Source organism: Rattus rattus, chromosome 5, assembly GCF_011064425.1.
Source record: "Rattus rattus isolate New Zealand chromosome 5, Rrattus_CSIRO_v1, whole genome shotgun sequence".
Taxonomy (NCBI): domain Eukaryota; kingdom Metazoa; phylum Chordata; class Mammalia; order Rodentia; family Muridae; genus Rattus; species Rattus rattus.
The window spans coordinates 73,467,766-73,486,468 of record NC_046158.1 but is presented as its reverse complement, the minus strand read 5'-3'; positions in this window follow the sequence as shown (position 1 = coordinate 73,486,468).

Sequence of the window (18,703 nt, the reverse complement as noted above, 5' to 3'; positions counted from 1 at the left end):
AAGAAGAAAGAAAAAGATATAAAGAAAATTAGAAAGGATAGCAAAGGAACATATTGTGGTGAGGTTAAATTTACAACACATGTATGGCAACTATCCCAGCATGTATGTTAAGTAGATAAATTGGATGTATAAAATCTCCCTACAATTGATTGTCTCAATCAAAATCACCTCTTCTGGTTCCCTTTGATAGTTTTACATCCCTGGTGTGCTATGCTCATTAGCTTTCCTTTCTTGAAATGTTGCAGGCTTACTTTACTTTAAGAGAAACAAAGAATAATTTTTGACTTCACCTTGAGCTTCTCATTAAAAATAATCTAGAGAGAAATTCAAAAGATATGCTAAATAAATTCTGCTATGGTGAACAATGTAAGATGATGCTTACCAGATTTAATTGAGTAATACTTTCTCCAGACAAGTCGCCTATCAGTGCAATATTTTTCCTAGGGGACAACAAGATTACATCCGTGTTCTAGTGTGATAGAGACTTTGAGTACATTTCTAAGTTACCTGTGATTTCTTAAAACATCATAAAATGTTATATTCATTAAGAATCTATTGGCTCGGTATTTCAGAGCACTTGTTGGTCTTCTAGAAGCCCTGGGTTTGATTCCCAGTGCCTACATCATGATTTATGACCATTTGAAATTCCAATTCCAGGGGATCACTCTCTCTGACCTCCAAAGACATGTAAATGGGGCACAGTAAATACATGTAGGAAAAACACTCACACATAAGATAAAAAATAAACAAACATAATAATTTTAATGGATCAATTCCGAGTGGGAGCCCAGGTCTAAAGAGATTATTACACAAAGCCCCATAAACAGTTCTTTCTAAGTATGCCATAGGAAATACAAATTCATAAAAATGTGAGTCAATGAAGAGAAGAAGAGCCTATCAATTGGCTAATAATTGGCTAGTAAGACACCACCAGTGAGTGATACTGCCATAGCAGGGACAAAATTGATATATGCATAAAATCCATAATCTCATGCAATAAAGCACTGCAAATGAAAATCAAACAAAATCCACTATCATCTGAGACTTTAATTCCAAGATGTATAATTGGATTTCAGCACATGATGGAAAGAGGGATAATAGCATATTAAAAATTAAAATGCTCATATGTAGAAACATCACAATTATTATATTTCTCTCTAATGTGAGAAAGGAATAAAATATGATTATGTTTGATTTTAAAGTAAGTATGACTATCAGTAAATGTATTAAAAGATATAAAACTAAAAGATAATCAAACCATGAATTCAAACTCAACCAAAAAGAGATATATGAATATAAAACACGTAATAATTGATAAAACACATAGTAATTTCACCAGCTATAATATAATTATAGTTGAATTAGATCATTATGTGTACAAATATAATGAAATGAATTACTTTAAATACGAACATTTTTTTTTAAATTAATACAATACAAACTATATAAATGTTATATATGGCCTGAAGAAAATGAATCAGATTTCCATTTGTGTGAATTAAAATTGAGATAGTAAATGGGAAAGATTTAGTAATATGAAACAGAACAAAACATAGATGTCTATGGAGTATACAGATGTGAACTGAGAATCATGCATTCTCATTTTAGCATGGAGAAAGAAAAAGTTATAGGAAAAATTTGCTGCCTATGCTCATAAAACATTTTGTAATTATTTCAAATATTTAAATTCTAAATTTCTGGAAAAAAGGGAAAAGCTAAAATAAGATTTGGCTTTTCTTAAAAGATACTCACACCCTCCATAGACAACACTTTGACAGTAGCTGGTATTATGGAGTTGACAACACAGCAGATGAAGACTGGTATTTTACTTCCCAGGCTTTAAGAGAGGGGAAAGCTCTTCAGTTAGATATGAGTTTGACATTCTTAAATTAAATGCAGTTATATTAGGTATCAAATATGGAAAGTTCCACCGTGATGCAATGGAATGTGGTGTGTTTAAGGGAGAGCAAGTTAACATAACTCAGTGGGGAAAGTGGACTAGTGTGTAAAGCTCTGGCCACGCAAGCATCGGGACTTCATTTGGATATCTTCCATGAAGCTTTATATAATAACACTCATCTGTAATCCCACTGTTTCTGTGATGAGACAGTAGACTGGAGAAGCTGAAAGTCCCACTAACCTACTACATGCAATGAGAAAGAACAAAAGACCTTGGCTTTAAGTGGAGTCAGGATCCAGTACCAGAAATTGTCCTCTGATGGCCATGTGCACAACCATCTGGCACAGGCTACATAAAGCTTATGAAAAATCTGTTTGAACCACTGAAGAAACCCTTTACTTACATCACACAGATAAAGATGTAACAATGAGACTGGAAAAATATCTAGTATTAAATATTAGGAGTAACAGTTTTGGCAAAGTCCATTAATACAATTAGTTACCTTCTATGCAGCTTTCCTCATTTTCTAGTATTACAAAATATCTACATAGACATTTTAAAATCAGAGCAAAGTATCATTAAATGAGAATCATTAAATAGCATAGATTCATAGAGAAGAATAAATAAACACACATGCCACACACACACACACACACACACACTCTACTTCATTACAATCACATAAAATATGGTGTTAGCATGAAAGAAAAATGACTTTAGAGGATTCCAGTAGTAACTAATGTATCAACCACAACAATTACAAAACAAATGGACTTTCAACAACCACAGTGTGGTGACAGGACCAATGTGGGGTGAGCAAAATCCAAGTCCTGCAAATCCCCAGTGCACATATGTCCTGTGGAAGTCATGCGAGTAAAAAGAATCTTCTGAAGAACCCTGAATACTCTTGTTAGAAAGTGGCCATGTATGCTTTTCACAAAATGTAGCTTCAAGGTTTTACTGAAATGGAGGTTTATGATTTGGGTTTACAAATTACAGATTTTAAAAGCAGATAACAAAAGCTTTGAGCTGTGTGAACTTGAGCACTTTATTTTAATCCAAGTTGCTTGATTTTTCTTGTAAGTTCCACAGAAGCATAGCTTCACATTGTCTTAAATTTGAAGAAATCAAATGAGAGAATTCCAGGGAGGCAAATGGTAGAACTATGCTATGATAGAGTTATATCACAAAGTGACTTCAGAGCCTATCTTCTGTGTGAAAATAAATAAATGAATACAATGAGTACTATCATTTGGGTAGGCAACTTAATTAACATTGGTTTCAGTTTCCCCATCTGCAAACTAATAAAACTAATACTATCATTATCCAAAGTAACTCTGAGGATAAATGAGCTTACATATGATAAGTTTTAGAATGTGAGCCATATGGGAACTGATCTAGAAATGTCAGATCATTTTTTATGTTCACTTTATACATGGAAAATCTGGAAGACAAAAAAAGTGAAGTAACTAATCTACCATTTAGAAAAAGAGTTAAGCAACCTTTTGGAGGCCGCTGTAAGAAGATTCTAATCAGTTTGGAGCCAGCCTCGTCTGCAGAGTATGTTTCAGGCCATCTTAGTTTATAAAGCAAGAACCACTCCCCCCAAAAAAAGAGCAAGAAAGGAAAAGCAAAGAATAAATATATACACAAAAAAGTATACTTAAACCCAGACATTATGGCTCTGTAGTTTCTATTCGTATCCTCTATGGAACAGATTTATTTAATATTATCTTTATTGGTTTATAGATTAATTTTCATTGTGTGTAGGTGCACATGCATGTGTGTGCATGTACATTGCATCTGGCTATGGAGACCAGAAGAAAGCATTGAATTTGTTGGAGCTGAAGATACAGGCACTTACGAGTTAACTAATGTGAGGGGTGGGATCTGAACTCAGACCCATATGCTAGAACCTCAGGTACTCTTAACTGCTGAGCTACATCTCCAGTGTCCTGAGCATATTGTTTATATGTCAGACAGACCATCAAGAAAGATCTTCAACTGATCATAGAAGGAGAGGACAAAGTTATGTTTATTTCTCACACAATTTATACATATACATGATCATATTTATTTAATTTTTCTCAGTATGAAATATCCAATATGGTGTTAGTTTATAGAAGTTAAGCCTAAGGAAGTACGTGCTTCACTTATGGAAGAACATAGGTTTAGTATTCCAGTCTGTCTAGCCTCCTCAATGGCTGTGTTTCCACTGCATGGGATTATTCTTCTAATCTCACATGTGCTCTTCTGGTGCTTTATCATCTTCCAATGTGACCATCCTTCTTACTTTTGTTGGTCATAGAGAAGTAACAGTAGACATTTTATTGTCATGACTTTTCTTTGTAAGGCCCAGTATCTGAGAGGAAAAGTGGATGGCATGTGATTCACAGCTCTTCCTTGGCCTAATAAACTCATTCTCCAAAGTGGAACATGTGTACGGGTCCGCAGTGGAAGCAATACAATACTTCTTATCTTTAAACACTTTGATACTGCTAAAGGATATGTCTAGTATGAGAAGAAAACCCTACCATCTTTTTTAATAGGGATGATTGTCTGTGTTACTTTGGGACCCAGTGCTGGTATCTCAATATTTCTACTGTAGTTTGTTCAAAGTCATCATATTATCAATCCACTTCTGGGCATGCATTTTCTCTTTCTTTGGAAATTTCAGGTTATTAAATTTCTTTTCTTATTTCCTAACAGCAGAATTCATTTCCTATTGACTGTAGACAATTAACTTGTCCCTTCTTACCATGGTTGATGGCTGAGGAAGGGATGCCTGATTCAGCTGGACCCAATATAAAAAAAAATGACTGCACAAATTTAAGCCAAAGCTGTCTGGGACCCCTCTACTTCCCATGAAGCTGTTCTGGTTGATGTGGGTTCTAATGGGATACCTGAAAATGAAAGCAACATGACCAATGCATTATAGAGCTACAACTGAATTACTATTATAATGGACCTCATTGGTTCGGTTTGGCTAGCCCATATTTATTACTGGCTAATTGGCAACACTGGTTTTCATTTAGTTCTGTTAGTTCTATAAGTATACAGACCTGAAAAACTATGTCCATTACCTTCATTTCAAGGAAAATTTACATAATTGTGCAATGTTTAAATTTCTGATGGCTGTCATGGAACAGTGAATTAAAGTAGGCAAAGACTGCTGTCTCTTCTTCAAAAGAATACACATGCTTACTGACTTTTAACATACTTCTTTTTTCTCAGTGGCAGATGTTTAATCAATGTTTTATCTACTTTTTATAATTGCGTAACAATGTGTATCTTCAGGGTAGACTGCCTCCCATATCTCCTGTGTCAGGTCTTGTGAGTGCACTACCAAGCTACAAAGCTTTGGTGTCTCTTTTCCTGTGTTTAAGAATCCACTGAAAGCATTAGCTTTATGATTATTCCAATTCATGTATATGATATCATACCTCTATTCTCTGATCAATGGTAATGTATAAAATAGTGCCACATGGAGAAGATGAATATCTCTCTTTTGGCAGATAATATGAAACAAAAACAATGGGCAGTCTATGGCATTAAAAATTTCATATATATATGGAGAGATAGATAAAGAGATAGATATGATAGCAAGAAGATAGATATTGGGACAGAGAAGTCCGACACACAGATAGGTTGTTAGATAGGTAGATAGATATAGCTTGCTAGCTAGCTAGTTGATAAAAAGCTAGATAGGTAGAGATGATAGATAAATAGACAGAGATGATAGAAATAATAGAAATGGAGAATGTTTACATAGATAATGATATTTCTAGTCCTTCAAACATTTAAAAATGTAAGAATATGTTCACAGTATTCAAAATACATAAATTTATATCATTGTCCAACATATTTTATTTATCAACATAATGTTTCTTTATAACATCTTTATAATCTATAAAAAGATTCCAATTATAAAATATACATATAACCTACGTTCTGAGGAAATAAAATGAATGGACACATAATGGATTCAAAACAAAATTAGTCTTAAAGGTAGCTTTTAGTTGTGATGAATATAATTCACTTTTAAAACCAGAGTGAAAGGAAATAGTTGGATAACATTCAAAGTGTAGAAAAAGACAGAAAAGATTTCCTAATGTTCCAAATATGTCTTTATCTAATCATTAGCCCAATTATTGTTAGTTAGCATACCAGTGTCATGAAATATGCTTGGTAAGAAAGCAAGATTAAAAAAATATAAACTCTCACTAGTGAGGACAGAAGGGCAGTGTCAGGAGTGAGAAAGAGAGCACAGCTGGGGGTTTGCTCTGACAAGACAAGTTTGTTTACAGCAGAAGGCATTTGACTGGGAGCTCATATTTTAAGCCCCATTTTATATATTTATTTAATAGACTAGCAGATTGTAGCACAGATTCACCTTTGATGCTTCTTTTCACATAATGAGTTTCCTAAACTATATTATAAAGCCATTGACTATAAGTGCTTCTTTCCTTTCAAATGGAAATTTCACAGTAAATGGGAGCTTTGGATACAAATGCTATCATCATACATGAGAAAGAATAGAGCATAATTTCTTTGTTTTCTCTTGAGGATGGAAAAACAATAAATTAAAAATGACTGCCCTAGGAACACATCAATCAACAATATTGCCCGGCCACCTGGATTTAAAGCCTTTTCTGGAGGTGTTATCTTGGTTCATTTATTTAACCTTTCTAAATATATTTTTCTCCAAGAAAGTAGAGATTATATGAGTCTCAGTTTATGTGATTCTCTGAAACTTTAAAAGAGTTAATAGGGTTCACAAAGCATCTTCCCCACTCATCACTTCTGCTGTAGTTTTCTTATCACTTGTTGGTTTATGAGAGAATAAGTCATGTCAAATTATTTCCTATGAGGAATCCTATAACCAGTTTTATGAATAAGAGTGAGAGGAGAGCATTTCTACAAAACAGAATGGTGAACAAGTGAATATCCTGTCACCTGCCTTCTTATGAAGATTATATTCAGTGCTTACTGACCATTCTGCTCAGAACAGCATGGAATGTATATTGTAGTCATATAATCACATCTTTAAACAACTAATAAAATAGTGATTATATCTACAATTGTTACTGTGGTTGCACATGTTTGTGGATCAACATGTCTATTGACCCAAGCTATTGAACTTAAAGTCAAATCTTCTACTGGAAACATTCGGTTTCTGGGATGCATTCACAAAAGACAGAATAATTATATGGCTGACTTTCTGGAATACTATTCAACTATGCTAATAAAGTTATTCCTTTGGAAAATTCAGTATTGCCATCTATCTATGAAACCCTCTATATTTAAAGTTTATGTTGGACACAACAATGAGAAAATGAGTGAGAAAATAACTTGTCTTAATTTCTGTTTGTAGGAGCTCCTCCAGCCACTTCTTATAGTTGTCTTACAGGTTAAAGCTTTGGATCTTTTGGGTTAGGATAGAGGACAGGTACTTTGCCTAGTAAATAGCTAAATTGTGCATGAGGTAGGAGGTTGGAACACACTTGCCTTTGGTCTCTCTTACATGTAAGGATATATAAATGAAATCTCTTGTGTATCATATAGAACACAGACCTTTAATTTTATGTATTCTTTCAGGTCCAAAAATAGAGTATCTCTTTGGTATTTAAAATTGTGCTTATAGTACTAGTTACTTGATAACTTTTGAAACAATGAATATACACTAGTTGAGCAGAATTATGTCTCAGAGAGTTGGTTTCTGTCATGATAGAAGGCAATGTTTCATTGTCATTTCTTTTGCAACATTACATTGTTTTGCTTGGCTCTGAACATGTTCCATGAATTTTCTCGTCTGAAATGTAATTTCTCAGACATGAAAGACTGGACTTGACTGATTTTCTCCAATTGTTAATCTTTAGCAAATTAACTTAATTTCAACACATAGAATTGTTAAAAGTTCAATAAATTCATAAGTTAATACTGGAATTGTGACTCTGCTCCTAGGTTATCCTGCCCAGATTGTAGGGTCTTAATAATTCTTAAGTTGGAAAGAACCCAGATGTCCTTCAACAGAGATAATGTGCTACACCTATTCAATGGAGTACTACGTAGCTATTAAAAACAATGATTTCATGAAATTCTTAGCCAAATGAATGAAACTAGAAAATATCATCCTGAGTGAGGTAACCCAATCACAAAAGAACACATGTGATATGCACTCACTGATAAGTGTCTATTAGCCCCAAAACTCGGAATACTCAAGATACAATTAACAGACCATGTGAAGCTCAAGAAGAAGGAAGACCAAAGGGTGGATGCTTCAGTACTTCTTAGAAAGGGAAACAAAATACTTATAGGAGGAAATACAGAGACTGAATGTGGAACAGAGATTGAAGGAAAGGCCATTCAGAGACTGCTACACATGGGATCCATCCTATATGCAGTCACCACACCCAGTCACTACAAGGGATGCCAAGAGTTGCATGGTGAAAGGGGCCTGTTATAGCTGTCTACTGAGAGGATCTGCCAGAGCCTGAAAAATACAGAGGCAGATGCTCACAGCCAACCATTGAACTGAGAGTGGGGTCCCCAGTGGAGGAGTTAGAGAAAGGACTGAGGTAGCTGAGGTAGCAACCCATGGCTCCAGCCACATATGTAGCAGAGGGCAGTCTTGTTAGACATCATTGGGAGGAGAGGCACTTGGTTCTGTAAAGGCTAGATGCTCCAGTGAAGGGAAATGACAGGGCAGGGAGGCAGGGGGGAGTGGTTGGGTGGGTGGGGAAGCACCTTCATGGAGACAGGTGGGGAGGAATGATATAAGGGTTTCTGGTGGGGAAACGGGGAAGGGGAAATATTTGAAATATAGATAAAGAAAATATCCAATAAAAATGAAAAAAAAGGAGTCAATTAAAGTAACAATTGTTTATTTACCTACAGTGTTCTAGAACAATATAGATCTTAACTATTCTATTTTGCTATTATACATTTGTCAGAAAACAATGTCAATTTCTGATGTTAAACCATTGCTTCCCTTTCAGAATTAGATAGTATCTACCTGTATCAAGTGTATTTATCCTTAAGGAATTTTCCTGACCCTACATTGATTTTTGTCTTTAGTCTCCAGGTCAGTTATGATTCTTAGAACATTTCTGTATGGAAGAGCAGATTTATGAATAGATTAAGGAAGTAGTAGATTGTCACATTTTCTTTAATTTCTTTTTGAACAGCATATTGTGTAACTTACCTTTTTTACACCTTATTGCTAAATCAACAGAGCTGGAAAAGCCAAGGGATGAGAGTTAGGCTTCAACCTTTGTTATAAATAATATCATGAATGTTAGAAATGAAGAAATTTCCTGGCAGCATCTTTTTAATGATCATCCACAGATTCAAAATCATCATAAATGTTAGCTTCCAGTACATCACTGTCATAAAAACTTAATTTCCATTGTTGCGTTCCCTAAGAGAAGTCTGCAATATGTAAGTCTAATGTCTTTAAAAATGCTTCCTTTCCTTCTCATATCAAAGGTGATATATAATTTATTCTAAGTATTTTTCCCACATCACTCACACGTTTCTACATATTTCATTCATTGCTACAAAAAAACATCCCCTAAAGTAACAGAAGAAAATAACGTGTGTTTTTCTGGATTTTGATTTTCTAGGTTGCCTTTTGAGAGAGATTTATCCAGGTGTGTCTTGTGCTGGTTTCAGAGGACATTATGCAATGATGTAATCTAAGGCTGTATTTTTCTACTTACTTCTGCCTGCCCAATTTAAATGCTCATGTCCATTCACATGCCCATGGTCAAGAAGCAGGGGCTGCATCACTAGTCTCTATTTTGAGCTGACTAATGCAGGTACATTCTCGCTTTCTCTCATTGTTACTAATGTATGGCGTAGATGTGACACATCCATCAATATTGCCACATGGGTCTCTAGCTGGTGGATTACAGGACGTGCTCAGGCACGGTGGTCTCAGCACTGATTAAAAGATCTAACCCATGATGGACTCATGATATTATAGCATTTCTAAGAAGTGATGGAAAGTAGGAAGAATTTCTCTAGTTGGAAGATGTAGGTCTCTGAAGGCATGTCCTTGAGTACTGTCCCTTGTCGTGACTCTTTTATGCAATCTTTTCCTGGGCTTCTTGTCTGCAATGAGACAAGAAGCCTCTGTCGCATGCTCCTGTCACTGTGAAGTTCTGTCTCATGCTGAGATTTATCATTGGAACCAAGGTCTATGAATGGGAACCTCTGAAACCATGAGTCAAAACCAACATTTCTCCTCAATTTTTTTTGCATGGTGATAATTCATCACAGTGGTACAGGAATAGTTACCCTTTACAAAAGCAGGCTGTCCATGACAATGTCCAAGCAACTCTCAAGCCCCTGCATTGAACAATGAGAAATTCCATCCTGATCAAAAAGTCAGCCAAGAGCACATGTACAGTTGAGAAAAGAAAATCTTTTCCTTAGTGGGAAGTATGCCAGAAGCAAATATTAGATAATAACCCCAGGAGGATGGAAGGATGTGCAGCTCATTTTGAATTCACCCTTAGATTGTCAACATTCAAATATAAGCTGCTTGACAAGTCTTTGAGGGTCTTGTGTAGTAGTTCAATGTTGCTCCGAATATTGCTTCTAACTATTTTTTTCAAATCTTAGTTTGTTAGAGGTGAGAAAGGAAAATTGAATCATATCTAATGTTTGTTATTATTTTAAGTCTTGTTGCCTGAATGTCAATGTAGCTTTGAAAGGATATTGTTAACTATAGTCACCTTGGAGACAAAAGACCAAGTTTCAAGATCACAGAAATAGATAGGTACACAAAGTATAATGGGCCATTAGTAGATTTCATCTTCTGCACACTGAGTTAAGATGAAATCACAAATATTTAGAGTATTTTTGCCATTCCAATGTAGTTCATATTCCGGATGAAAATTATTAGGCTTAACAGATCTTTCATCAGATATTGGTCATTGATGTAGGTGATAGACAGAAAAGTAAATATATTCCTTATAAATGATCCACAATGTGTGTTTGTGTGTGAGTGTGTGTGTGTGTGTGTGTGTGTGTGTGTGTGTGTGTGTGTATTTTTCCTTTTCTCAAATGATATTAAGTGGCTTGTGGAAAGAAAGAAGTGGATGCTGGCAGCTGACAGAAGCAAAAGTCAACTCTATCCTATTAATGGAATTTGTCATTCCTGACATAGAGACAGTCATCTAGCAAGTTAATAGCAAAGAAAATGCCCAAGTTTTAGAAATAATTCTTTAAATCATTGTAAAGCCTGTGATAAAGCAATTTTAGATGTCAAAGATGGCCCTTCACATTTTTTTGTTTGTTTCTGGCTCAGTGTTGGAGATCTTAGGTCTTGGTCATGGAATTATGCCTAGACTGAGCAGAAAACCTAATAACCCTTGCTTCAGTCTAAGCCATCTGGATCATTTTCCATCTGATGGTATGCTTGTTATTCGGCCAAGAGAAGAGGGAAGAGTTTCACAGTATTGGCGAGTTAACAATTGTCTCTTGGAGGTTAGCACTCCCATGCTGGTGTTAACTGCCCTCTCAGCAAACCCTGCAGGGATGGGGGTCATAACTCTGCCTCCAGCTGTGGATGTCTGTTGAGCATGGTGGTTTGGAATCTGATGACTCAAGCCACCATCCCAGGTAGCAGCTGGCTGTCTTTGGATTTCTCTCTTCTCCTAATGTTCCATTAACCTCTCACAGCTGGCCTCCCTGTGCAAGATCAGCAGTTCTACTAATCTTTCCCTGATCTCTCCCCTTCTTGCAGGAGGATCATCATTAATACATTCTCCCTCTGTTCCTTGCTTCCTCTCAGCCTACCAGTGCTCTCTATTAGTACACGCTGTGCCAGAGGCAATTCATTCTGCTGTATGCTCAGCACCAGCTTTGTTGGGCTTCAGCACAGTTGGACCCTAAGGCAATGTGTGTCCGAGCCCATTATACACTGTGTTGGAAGCAATGTGAGGATATCAACTTATATAGGAAGAGGTTGAGGTGCATTTTTTTGCTTGCATGCTTCTTGATGCTCCTCCCACATCTATGGATCAAATTAATCACAATAATAAAACTGTAGTAACAATGATTACCCAGTAACAATAATACTGATATCATAATAAAAAGGGGTGGTCAGTTTCATATACATAGGCTGTTAACTGGGCCAAATATTGAAGGTTCCTGTTAGCTTCCTCCAAACTCTATTTGAGTTAGGTAATATTGGAGAGTTTGTATCAGGTCAATGAAAGTTTAATGACTTCGTCAAAACTAAAGTCATCCTGCCAGTAAGAAAAAAGTTTGCTCTGGCCCTCACTTCCCAATTCCTTTAAAATTTGATAGTTTAAGCACTATCATAATAATAAAATATCCATAAATCTCGATGCTTAGAATATCACCTTCATTGACATATCAAAATAAAATATAATTCAGTTTTGAAATTGTTGGAGAAAATAGTACAAATTAATTAAGTATATTTATGTAATAGCACATTAGACTTGTGTGCACTTAAAAATAAACTAAAAAAGGAATATACATGTATACTCCATTAAATAACCAAGTTGCTCCTTTTCCCTCTAATAGGAATGGGAAGATTTATAAAAAATCAGAGTGAGAAATGTGACTGTAAGAGTATGTTCCTAAGATATGGCTAAAGTTTGGGAGCATGTGTATTCACATGTGTGTTTGTGTGTGTGTGTGTGTGTGTGTGTGTGTGTGTATGTGTGTGTATGTATGTGTGTGTGTATGTGTGTGTATGTGTGTGCATGTGTGTGCATGTGTGTGCATGCATATGCACATGCAAGCATGGGTATGTGTAAATGTGTGCTTGTGTGTGCTTATCTGTATGTGCACTACATGTGTGCAAGTACTTGGGGCGTCCCAAAAAACAAAAACAAAACAAAACAATCAAACAAAAACCAAAGACCAAAAACCAAAAACAATTATCAGATGCCCTGGAACTGAAGTGCAGCATTTGTGAGCTGCCTAATTTAGGTTTTGGAAGTAGAACTAAGACTTTTGCTAAAGGAATACGTGCATAACCGCATAACCTCTGAGCATTTCCCCAGCCACACATGATTGGACCTTGTTCTGATGCCTTGAGATAGATTATTTATGTTTAAGGCAAATGGTTTCAGTCGAATCTCCATTCATATATTTTTTACTATTTAGTTATCATGTTATTTCAACTGTTTTTCTGAGATTAAAAGGTTGTTCCCACCCCTTTTCTCCCAGGTAATTTATTGTCAACTTCCAGAGTTTAATTGATAGTATCCATTACTATAAACTTAGCAAATTGCAGGTCAGGCCAAGCAGTAATCCCCCACATTGATGGCTTCAGTCTAGATTTTTGTTTCTTTGAGTTTTGCCCCTCAGTCATCCAACATGCTCACAGAAGTGACTTTTTTCTACTGCTGATAGCTCTCATTTCAGCACATCACTTCAGAATTGGTTACTTCTGACATTCTTATAGTTCTGCTTTTGGAAAACCAATGCAAGAGAAGGAAAGAGACACTACTTAGAGAGTGGAGGAGAAATATGGAAAAGAATGCAGCAAAGAAAGTAAGAAGAAAGGATAAAAGAGAAAAACACAGAAAGGGAAGGAACAAAGCAAAAGAAGGACAGGGGTAATTAAAAAAGGAAGCCAGAATCTGAAATTAGAAGAAATAGATTTTTAAAAGACGAAAATGGAACAATCAAAAGGAGACAAAGAAAATGACTCAGAAAGAGTGAAAGGAAGAAGGGAAAGAAGAAGTATAGTAAAATAAAGAGAAAGTAATGGTACCAGAAGTTGCCATGCAAGCTTCCAAAAGAGAAAACAACCAACAACAGCCCTACCCAGCTAAAATACCTGAGTCACATCAATGGCCAGCATGGTTCAATAGCATTATGAGGGCAGTAGTGACAAACATACTTTGATGTTGTCTGTCTCATTGGACTTAAACCTGCTCAAGAAGAGGGAAATTATGCCTGGTAGTGAAAATCTAGCCAACTAACCTGGACTAATAAGTCATTTATTTTAGAGGAGAACCTACAACTGCCACTTCACTAAACTAGCATAATCCCTAACTGTATTCTAAAAATATAGTTACTGTGCTTTAAACTACAGAAAGGTGTAGTCTTCACATTCGATTGAGCAAAATTCTCTTTTGCAGCAGATGGAGACCATTAGAGAAAACCATAACAAGTCCATATACAGAGTGGCCGACCCAGTTCCAGTGACTACTTCTACACTACAATTCCTGTACCTAAAGCTTGGGATAATTATAGAAAAGGAGGAAGGGGTTAGAAAGAATCTAAGAGACAGAAAAGGAAGTTTGCTATGAGATTATGCTTTCTATTACTGTCAGAAGCTGCACTGATGAAGTCTCAAAAATTAAAATATTAATTTAATGACTTGAAGAAAGATTAAAGCAAAAAGAAAATCAAGACGATGGGGCAGCTATTTTTGAAGCTATGCTGTGTTTGCAGACAGGAGCCTAGCATGGCTGCCATCCAAGAGGAGAGTCTCAACAAGCAGCAGATACTTACACCCAACCAATGGACTGAATTTGGGAACCCCTCTGGTTGAATTAGTAAAAGGCTGGAAGAAGCTGAATAGGAGAGTGACCCTGTAAGAAGACCAGCAATCTCAACTAACTCAGACCCTTTAGTTCTCTCAGACACTGAGCTATCAACCAGGTAGCATATAGAGTTGGTCTGAACCCCACCCCACCTCCAGCCCCAGACATATTCAGCAGAGAACTGCCTGGTCTGGCCTCAGTGAGAGATGAACTCTTAAAAGAACTGATGCCCCAGGGAGTGGGGAGACTGGCCGGCATGGGGTGAGGAGGGTAGAGGAGCGGAGAAATCTTCTTGGTGACAGGGCATTTGGAAATGTGGGAGGGCATACTGGAAAGAGCTAACATTGGACTATAAAAAAGGAAATATTATTAAAATGTATGTATGAAAGGAAGAAGATGGGGGAGAGCAACAAGATGGAAAGATTAAGTCCAGAAAGAATGGAAAGAGGATAAAAATTAAGGAGTGAAGGGAAACATTAAGGATTGAAGTTGTTTTTGCAAAGGTAGGAAAAAATATAGATTTATAAGGAAGAATAATGCAGATTTAAATGCTTCTAATAGGAAACCAAACACAAAGTAAAAAGAATATTTTCCCAGATGGTTGACTATTTTACTATGAAATATGTACCTGTTTCTCTACCACAATGTGAATGGAGCTTTCTTCTTTTAGCATTATGACTTGTATGCACAGAGCTGGTGCGAGTTCACAGTGTGGTCTTTCCTTGCTTTATCTCCAAAGTCTGATTTGCTCTCCTTCTATGGCATTTTCAGCTTCCCCTGGACATTCATATGCCTAGCAGTTCCATACATACAAGGAATGGAAACACTTGCAAACACTTGTTGAGGTCATTGTAAGGCAGAAGGCAGCTAAGAATTCTCCACAGACCTCTCCATGTGTTTCAGGGAAGTCAGAACAGATTTAAAGTATGTTACTGAAGCCAGGTAGAAGAAAGAACTCAAAAGCAAACTCACAAAGGTAAGATCAATCTCCATTATGGGCATAGCCTTCTCATTGAGGAAGTTTATACTTATTGTTTTATTAGTTCTTGGGCTTTCCTGTATGAAGATCATTACAGGCAACTCAGCCATCAAAATAATACTTTGGTTTTATTTTCAGTGGTTTGCATTTTAAGCCTTTTGTTTTACTTTCCTTTTAGAGATCAACAACACTGAATTTTTAAAATTTGGTTCATATATCTCTATCTACCTTCCAACCTTTATTCCACACTAATCCTTTCCAAGTCCCCAATATTAGGTAGGAAAGAAAGAAACAGAGAAGGGGGACATAGAACTGTTTTTACTATTTCCTGCTGATTATGGGCACTGAGTTCCTTGGAGCAAATCATATCTCTAACTTCTCACCAAACTGCAACAACAGCAACCAGGAGCAGCATGGAGAAGAGCAGCCACCACAGGCCCTCCCTGGTCTCTCCCATTTATGCCATTTTCAAAGTATCCAGAATTAGACAATCCACAGCTGGCAAAATACCTCAACTCACAAGTGCATATGGCAAATCAAAATCACCTGCTGTGAAGTAGCCCCTTATCCTACATCTGGGATAGTAAACAAAAATGTATTCACACAACTGTGTTTTTGAAGAAACTATAATTCTCACTATAGTGCATGGCCTATAATGATAAATGAATGAGAGGCAAAGTCCTGCACATGGGACAAAGCTCTGTCACCAGCTAGTAGAACCATTTTGGGTCCATTTCACTCCTCTGTTCTTTACAGAGACTTTTGGATAAATTCAATAGCAGTCAACAGAGTTCAGAAGTGGGCGTTGTAGTGGCCCATGTACAATGCAAAAAAGAAAAGGGATCTAATTTTCCCTCCAGCTGTGCTTCAGCCAAAGCAATCAACCATGATGATTTATTGTTCCATATTATGTTTGTGTAAGCCTCCATTTGTATAGGTTCTGCTACATGTGTTAACACAATGTATTTATATCTACAATTATATATTTACATACTATTGTTGTAGTGTCAATATGATGACATTGCCATGTAATAAAATGTCATTGCCAATTGTAATGTCATTTTCAAGTCTAAAATTTATTTAATTTCTAGAAACAGAGTGGGAAAGCATGCCCTAAGAAAAACCTAAAGCCATAGTACCATTTTTACTGACTTCATTCAGAAAGAATGATTCAATAGGTCAATGTTAAAATAGATTAGAGCAAACTTATAGACACATTTGCAAATGTGCTTCTGTGGGTCTGATTGTTCTTACAACTATTGCAACTTCTCAAAACACCAAAGGGAGACCCACTTCACCTTCTAAGATGCAATCAAAGGTGTACCTTGAAAAAGATACCTTGAGGGATGCTGTGGCTACCTTTCCCGGTGCTTATCAAAATGCTAGAGGAGTACTCAGAGACAATCTCTTCCCCTTTATCTACATTTCTATCGCCCTGTGGACAAGCTGTCTATCTTGGAGGTTGGAAGAAGGGGAAAATAATTTTTTCTAAAATTCTATTTATGATTCTTCAATGCCAGAAAAGAAAGTCAAAAATGATTCTATAAGTTGGTAATTCCAAATGATCAAGCAGGGCAGGCAGAGTAGTTGGGTCAAAGGGCAAATAACTTCTGAAGGGCTGTCAGTTCCACACACTTCTGGTACCTCTGCTAAGGACTTAGGAAGAGGTTAAAGGCTTCAAGACAGGAAATGCCCACGTGTGCATGAATTACCTAGTAATTGGGTATGATTTGAAAGGGGCCCCTAGGTAGATAGGTAGATATAAGGCAAGTGAAGATGGAAACGTTCTTGAATCTCGGACTTTAAACCCTACTAAACAGTTGACTATTTCTATGGTGTGAAGAACAGAAGACTCTATGCTGCTTGCTGTAGGATTTGTAGTCACAACCTTTGACATCAACCTTTAGTTCTATGTTCCCGATGTGGTATTGGTCTACGATTCCCAGAATCTTCTGTCTTACTACTTAGATTAAATTTTTCAGTCATAAGCTATTTTTAAGTTAACTGTTCTTATCAAGACAATTGTACAAAGAATTATCTTTTAAAAATGCACCACTTTCATTTTATTCTTCATGAAGTAAAAATTAAAGAAACTTTTGACAAATTTAAATCATTTTAAATATCAAATTTATTTTTGTCTAGCTAACAGACAGAAGACATTTCCTTTCTGAAACATTTGTGTAACAAAATTTCTATCATTAATTCTAAACTTCCAAAAGACTTAGCATATTATTCATTGATAACAAAATGAAGAATATTCATGGGTCTTGAGAGATGGTTTCAGTGGGTGAGAGTCTGTTGGTCTTTCAAAGAATCTAAGTTCTATTCTGGGTATCTATATCAGGTGGCTCATGACTGCTTCTCATTTCAGCTCTAGGCGACCCAACTGACACTGATAATCTTAGTAGACACCCACATACTTGTGGCATATGCTTTCTTATGCACATAAACCAAAGTAAAAGTAAAACTCAAAGAAAAGTCATCATAGATGTAAAACCACAGAAGATACATACACATTCAGAAAATCTCATTGTTATACAAAAGTCAGTGTGTATGTTTCTTTAATAACTAGTAGTTCATATTTCTTGACAGGAAATTTCATAGTGAAAAATAACTTGATGAAGGGGCACTGACAAAATGACAGTCAACAATGAAATGCAAGAATGACACTGAAAGACAGTGGGAAGCAAAGAGGAATTTTGAGTTTGAGTTAGAGTGAACAACATGTTCTGCTTTTGTCTGGACATAATTGTAACTACTTGTAATCTTAGCATTTGAGACACTGAGGTGAGAAATCTGGAGATTAAGCCCAGATTGTTCATCATAAGAGCCCTTCAAATTCCTTAAGAAAATATCCTATTCTGTTTCAAACTGTTGGGAAGATTTGCTACATGTCATAGGTGGGGGACTATACCTCCTGAGAAGCATTCATATTTGAGCTAAATTTACATCAGGGGGAAATTTGTGGTTGAGAAGCTATCAGGAATTCAAGGCCCACACCTAAACATAGTAAAAGCCATATACAGCAAACCAGTAGCCAACAACCAACTGAATGGAGAGAAACTTGGAGCAATTCCATGAAAATCTCGGACTAGAGAAGGCAACCCACTCTCTCCCTACTTACTGAATATAATACTTGAAGTCATAGCCAGAGTAATTAGACAACAAAAAGAGGTCAAAGGGGTACAAATTGGAAAGGATAAACTAAAAATATCACTATTTGAAGAAGATACGATAACATACTTAAGTGACCCCAAAAATTCCACCTGAGAACTTGTAAACCTG